This window comes from Triticum urartu, chromosome 7 (genome assembly GCF_003073215.2).
Source record: "Triticum urartu cultivar G1812 chromosome 7, Tu2.1, whole genome shotgun sequence".
NCBI lineage: Eukaryota > Viridiplantae > Streptophyta > Magnoliopsida > Poales > Poaceae > Triticum > Triticum urartu.
The window spans coordinates 367,240,844-367,247,476 of record NC_053028.1 but is presented as its reverse complement, the minus strand read 5'-3'; positions in this window follow the sequence as shown (position 1 = coordinate 367,247,476).

Genomic DNA, 6,633 nt, shown 5'->3' with positions numbered 1-6,633 from the left:
AAGACTCAGAAAAGCCTAAAAATAGGATAGGGAAAAATATTTTTGCCTGCGAAAATTTTGGCCGAAAACTGCCCGGGGGCCTCCAGACTTTTTTTTTCAAAACCTACTCAGGCAAGGAAACACGAAACAGAAATTAGATGGATCTCGAAAACAAACCTAATATGAAAGGAACTCGGATTGGTGGTGGATATATGGTGGTAGGATATGGCAGCGGTGGTTGTATATGGATACGGATTGATGGTGGTATATGGATAGGGATTGGTGGTGGTATATGGATACGGATTGGTGATGGTATATGGATACAGATTGGTGATGGTATATGGAGATGGATAGGTGGCAGATAAGCGATGGTGGTTGATGGCAGGGGTGATGATGATGGTGCGGCGGCGGCGTGACAACTTATGACCAGAACTTGAAACTCTAAAAGACTATACTCTAAGACCAGCAACTAGACACGACGATGCAACCGCAAATTCAACAAAGAAAAATACTGAAAAGACTATGCAAAGGCTCAGACTGGTTCGGATATGATGAACTAGCCCTAATTTTTTTGGCTTTTTCATGGACTGTAGGTATGAAGAACAGACTCGATCTAAACTACGAAAAACTGTAAAATCTCACCAAGCAACCCGGAAATCTGATACCACTTGATAGAGGCAAATGTGTCCCGTCTTTCGATAAGATGGTGGCTATCGTCTTGGAGGAAGTCGACTTTGATGATCCGACAACAAACGTGCGAAAATGTCGCGCCTTAGGGCTGTATATATGGAGGAAGAGGGGGGGGATTTCGTGGCCCTTGTTGGAGGGGTCCAAAACCAACCCTAACTCTTGTTTCCCCACACATACAGACACTAAAAACAGCCTATACTTAAGTATCAAAAATACATGGGCTTGGCCCAATAATAAGGTGACACAGCACCTAGAATAGCCTCTGGACGAAATTTATGAAGTGGCATCTTGTATATTTCGTCCAAGGCTTCATGCACTCCTTATGGTGGCTTCAAAGTCCTGAAATCATCACTTGTAACTCCGTTGTTGATCCCCTTGCGCATGCCATCATCTCCATGCTTGAACTTGCTCCAAGGTTCATCTTTCTTGTCCAAGCTAGGCCCTTCATTTGTAAGCAAAACAAATGTATCCAATTTAGGCAGCATCATATTCTCATGAACATTAGAATCGTTACCAAGAAACGAAAGTACCTGATAATTCAATTGGCGTGCGCGAGCTCTAGTAATTGGTCGAGTATGTATAGCAACATGGGTTGTGGGTGTAACAATGGTATTGATGTCCTCATAAGGGCACCGGATGTCCGGGCTTGTCGGGCCAGATGTCCGGGCTCTAGATCCGTGGATGGATTCGAAGATCTTCGCGAGGAGGGGGCAAATCCGGGCAAAATTCGGAGGAATTTGTGGATGGAATTTGGGGAAAAGTGGATGGAAAGCTAGATCTACCTGCAACACACGAAATCCGCGGATCAAATCCAACAAATCACAAAAAAAATTGGGGTTATTTTTGTGGGGAATTTTTCGAATTAGGGACAGAAACAACAAAAACAAGGCTAGCAACACAATGGGGAGGCTCCGAAATCGTGATCAACGTGGCTCTAGATACCAAGATGATGTAGGGTAGAACCCTAATCGGCCGATCTTTCACGAAAGGAGCGGATCCCGTGATGAACACGAAGAATACGAGGAGGTAAACAAGGGAAAACATGGGGAAACACAAGAGAAACACTAAACCAACAAGAAATAGTCACACATGTGCTAGATCCTCGAGTACATAGGAAATCACATGATCCACAGTCAACTAGGGACGATACAAAAGGTAACGGTCTTCTCCGTGAGGACGTCTTGATGGGGCCGCCCAAGAGGGGGTCTTGATGTTCTTCTCCGCGAGGAGGTCTTGAATCCAAAGGGATCTTCTCCGTAGAGGCCGCGGTCTCTCTCATGGAGTAGATCCGATGTGGATGAGCAATGCTCTATCTATAAATATGAGCTAAACCAATGCTAACCCTAGAAAGAAGGAGGAGGAGTATATATAGTCTAGGTGGGCGAAGGGGTACGCGGGCCTCGGGCCCTTACACTGTGCGCAGACAGGGGAGGCCGGACGTCCAGGCGTCGGGCCGGATGTCCGGGCTGCGGAGTCCGAATGTCTAGGCTGGTGAAGCTGGCCATGTCGCTCTCGGGTTCGGGGGTGTCCGGATATCTGGGCTGGTAGCCGGATTTCTAGGCGCTTGGGAAAGGCCGGATGTCCGGGCTGGCGAGGCCGGATGTCCGGGGCCTGTAGTGTCCTGGCGGCTGAGCGGCTGTGGTGGGAGAAGCTCCAGGGGCCGTACATCTAGGGTCGTGGCCGGATGTCCGGGGCCTGGGAGGTGTCCTTGACTCATTCCGTTGGTTTTCTTCATCCGTGAACTTGGGGGCTTGTACATCTTCACGTGCATCTTCGGGAGGATCCTTTTGATACCTAATCATGCACAACGTCTCGGACTTAGGTAGTAGCCATGTCTCACGCATATAAAGTGGAAGTTCGGAGAGGAGTGAGTTCACCTTATCTTTGATAGCCTTGGCTCGGGCTCTTGTCATTGGTCCAAGTGGTGTCGTTGGAGGAGTAGGTGCGTCCATGGGGATGATCGTGGGATGCTCCGCATCAAGACCGTTAGCTTTTGTATCGTCCCTAGTTGACGTGTACCGTGTGATCTCTTATGTACTCGAGGATCTAGCAAATGTGTGAAATTTCTTGTTGGTTTAGTGATTCTCTCGTGTTTTCCCTTGTGTTTCCCCTCGTTTTCTCCCTCGTGTTCTTCATGTTCATCGCGGGATCCACTCCTTTCGTGAAAGATCGGCCCCTAGGGTTTCTACCCTACATCATCTTGGTATCTAGATCCACGTTGATCATGATTTCGGAGCCTCCCCGTTGTGTTTCTAGCCTTGTTTTTGTTGTTTTTCGTCCTAATTCGAAATTTCCCACAAAAATAGCCCCAAAAAAATTTCTTGTGATTTCTGAGTTTTGATGATGTTTTGTTGGTTTTGATCCGTCAATTTGTTGTGTTGCAAGTGGATCTTACCTTCCCCCACCATCTCCACCTCGCAATCCACCCAAAAATCTGCAAAATCATCGAATTTGCCACGATTTTCACATTCTTCCCGAGCCTTTTCCCGAGCGATTTGACCAGCCGGATCATCCGGACCCTGACCCGGATCATCCGGATCCGCCGGATCATCCGGCTCCTGACCCGGATCATCCGGCTAGCCCTGACAAACTGCATTTCCTGCAGTTTTAATACACCGCCGCCACGCCTCCGCATACACCCCTCGACCACCACCACCTAACTTCCAATGACACTCTCGATACATCCACCACTTGACCGCTACCAACTCCGACACTTTTTACCGCTTTTGGTTTTGAGAATTTGAGTTGTGGTTCAACGTTTCCTAGGGTGTTTCGGCTAACTAGGAACGGTTCGACATCGACATCACCGCCGCTCATCTTCGCCACAGACGCGTCATCAACAACGACCTTATCGGTAACCTCGTCTTAGGTTCGTGATACCCTCAACCGTAAGCAAGGACGGTAACTTCGACGACATCTTTGTCCACCCCTTGCCATTACATTGATAATCACCTTAGCCTTATCTTTTTGCATAGCTTACCCATCGAGACTAGCCTTTGAGTATTGCCGGCAACGTGACTTGTGCACATTAGTGATCATAGTTACCATAGCATACATACATCATTGATGCATATCTTGGTATCATCTCTTGTGTCAAAAGCTTGTCATCGCATACACAATTGCTATCTTGGTTCATGAAGCATTGCATGAGAAAAAGGCTCAACACACAAAGAGCAAACAAGCTTTTAAGCAAAAGGAAAAGATAAGCAAAACGCTTATAAGCAAGAACCATAGCATCATACAACATTAAGATTGTCATACTAGATCATCTTGGATCATATCATCGAAACACCATACATAGAGCATACTTGGGATAGAAGTCATTGCATTTTTGCTTAGTAGGTTGTGCACAAGTTCGTATCCGCCTTTTGTGCAATCGTGCTAGCGTCTCTCTAGTGTTGTGCAACATGAGCATTTTCATGGATTCCACATTTTGTCTCATCCTTGGTTGCACAACCCCACTTATCTCTTTGCATGTGTGTTTCCGTGTACCTTCCATTGCTTGGTCTACTTGTTGCATTTGCAAATCTGCGAATCTTTTACAACATTATTGAATCTTGCTTACTTTCACATCAAATTTTGTGCCACCATCCTAACCAAGCTCCACCATAAGCTTTTACGTGTGTCGGTGTGAGAAACTGACGATAATTGGTACCAATTGTGCTATTTCCTTGTCCACATTGGAGTGACCATTGATCCACCTTCAACTTCGGTCAAGGTACATTTGGTATTCCTTCTTCTCTTTCTACCACTCACATTTTTCTCTTGGAATGATGGATAGGCCAAGTACTTCTACCAACCCACTCTTCATTGAGCACGACGACGACATGAACTTACTACAAAAAAGACACATTCGTGACATTTTGGGCCGAACAAATTTTTTTTCTGTCCTACATATGACACTTCTATGACGATAATTGTGACAAAACCCGGTATCATCATAGATGTGGTGGGCTCCTACTTCTATGACAAAAAATCATGACAGAGAATGGGCTTTTCGTCCTGGGCGGGCCGGAGACGCAACTGCATGACATTCTTTGGGCCGTCCATGATGGAAAAAAACCATGGTAGAAGCGAGGGGGAGGAAAATTTCGGGGAGTTCCCGGTTACGGTGGGAGGTTGGGGGCCGAGTGATGCGCGTTTCTCTCGTACACGTACGCGCGTGTGTGTGAGGCGTTGGCTCTAACTGAAACCGAGCGAGGCGTTGGGCTCTAACTGAACCCGAGCGATTGCACTGCAGGCTACGCGTTACTAAACCCGAGCGATCGATCGATGGCTGTTAACTGAACCCGATCGAGCGATTCCTTCTCTACTGCTGCTAACTGAAGCCGATCGATTGGATGAACAGTGAGCATTGCGGGGGGGGGGGGGGGGGGGGGGGCGGGGGGGGGGGGGGGGGGGGTTGGATGGACAGTGAGCGGTGGCGTTGCCTCTGGATGAACAGGACCCCATGGTGTGGAGGGCTGGATGAATAGTAGACGGTGGAAGGGTGCCAATGGAGGGGTGGTTGAACAGGACCCCGTGGTGTGGAGGGCTGGATGAACAGTAGACGGTGGAGGGGTGGTTGAACAGTAGCCGGTGGAGTAGCGCGCGGTGGAGGCTGGAGGAGGTCGACGGTAGCCCGTGGAGGCTGGAGGAGGTCGACGGTGGAGATGAACAGTATCCCGTGGAGTCTCGTTTTGCGGTATGCCACACCCCTCCCGATGAACAGGACCCCCGTTTCGACCGTAGGAGGTCCATTTCGTCCCTTTTTCGGTACGCCACACCCCTCCCGATCAACAGGAGCCCTGTTTCAACCGTAGGAGGTCCGTTTCGTCCGTTTTGCGGTACGCCACACCCCTCCCGATCAACAGGACCCCCGTTTCGACCATAGGAGGTCCGTTTCCTCAGTTTTGCGGTACGCCACACCCCTCCCGATCAACATGACCCCGCTCCGAACGTAGGAGGTCCGTTTCCTCCGTTTTGCGGTACGCCAGGCCTTGTTTCCATCGCCTGTTCCGTCCATGCCCTCCCAATAAACACGACCACGCATTCTGTTCCGACCCAGCCGGTTGGCTCCCACGTGTTCCGTTGCCTCCCGATGAACACGACGCATTCTGTTGCCTCTCCATGAACACGACGCATTCCGTTGCCTTCCCATGAACACGACGCATTCCGTTGCCTCCCCATGAACACGACGATGATGCTGTTTCTCCATTCCGACCCAGCCATGTACACGAGCCCTGGCCGTACGTATGCGCGAGTAGGCATTCGAGACCCCGCCCATATGTACACATACGTGGCCGTATTTTCTTTCTTGCACCTAGCCGCTGTACGTATGTGTACATGCTACGTGCGCGCCTCTACATCCACCAGTATATATGTACGTACACATTCGCGACCTGAATGACAACGCTATGTACGCTTCGACCAGGTGGGTCCCGACTGTCAGGCACTTCCTTGCGTGCGAAGATGTAGCTGGTGGGTCCCAGCAGTCAGGGGGAAACATTTTTTTCGTGAAATACGATGGCCCGTCCAGTGGGTCCCCGCTGTCAGGTGGAGGAATAATTATTTTGCACGTAATAAGGAGGCACTTCCTTGCTGCGGCCGTGGACCCAGCTGTCAGCCTCTCCATGCACAGTCCACGTCCGATGGAAGCCGTTCCTTAACCATGTTGACCATGCCGCGCCGAGAGCACCAGGGCGGTGGATGACGGCGAGGCCTAGGAAGGGGACGACGCGGAGCCGGGGAAGACGCGACAATGGATGCCCACGTGTAGAGGAGTACGAGGGTTCACTGGTTCGCTGCGGTGTGCGGCTGCCGTCGCCGCAGAATAACAGGGGGTGTGGGTGAGTAGAGGGATGGCCTGGCCAACGGTGGGAGTAGTAGGGGCGGTGAGGCCTCCGCCGCATCGCAGCCGGCTACGGGAGGCAGGAGCATGAGGCACGACCGACGCTGGTTTGGGCGGCTGGAGCAAGAAGACCA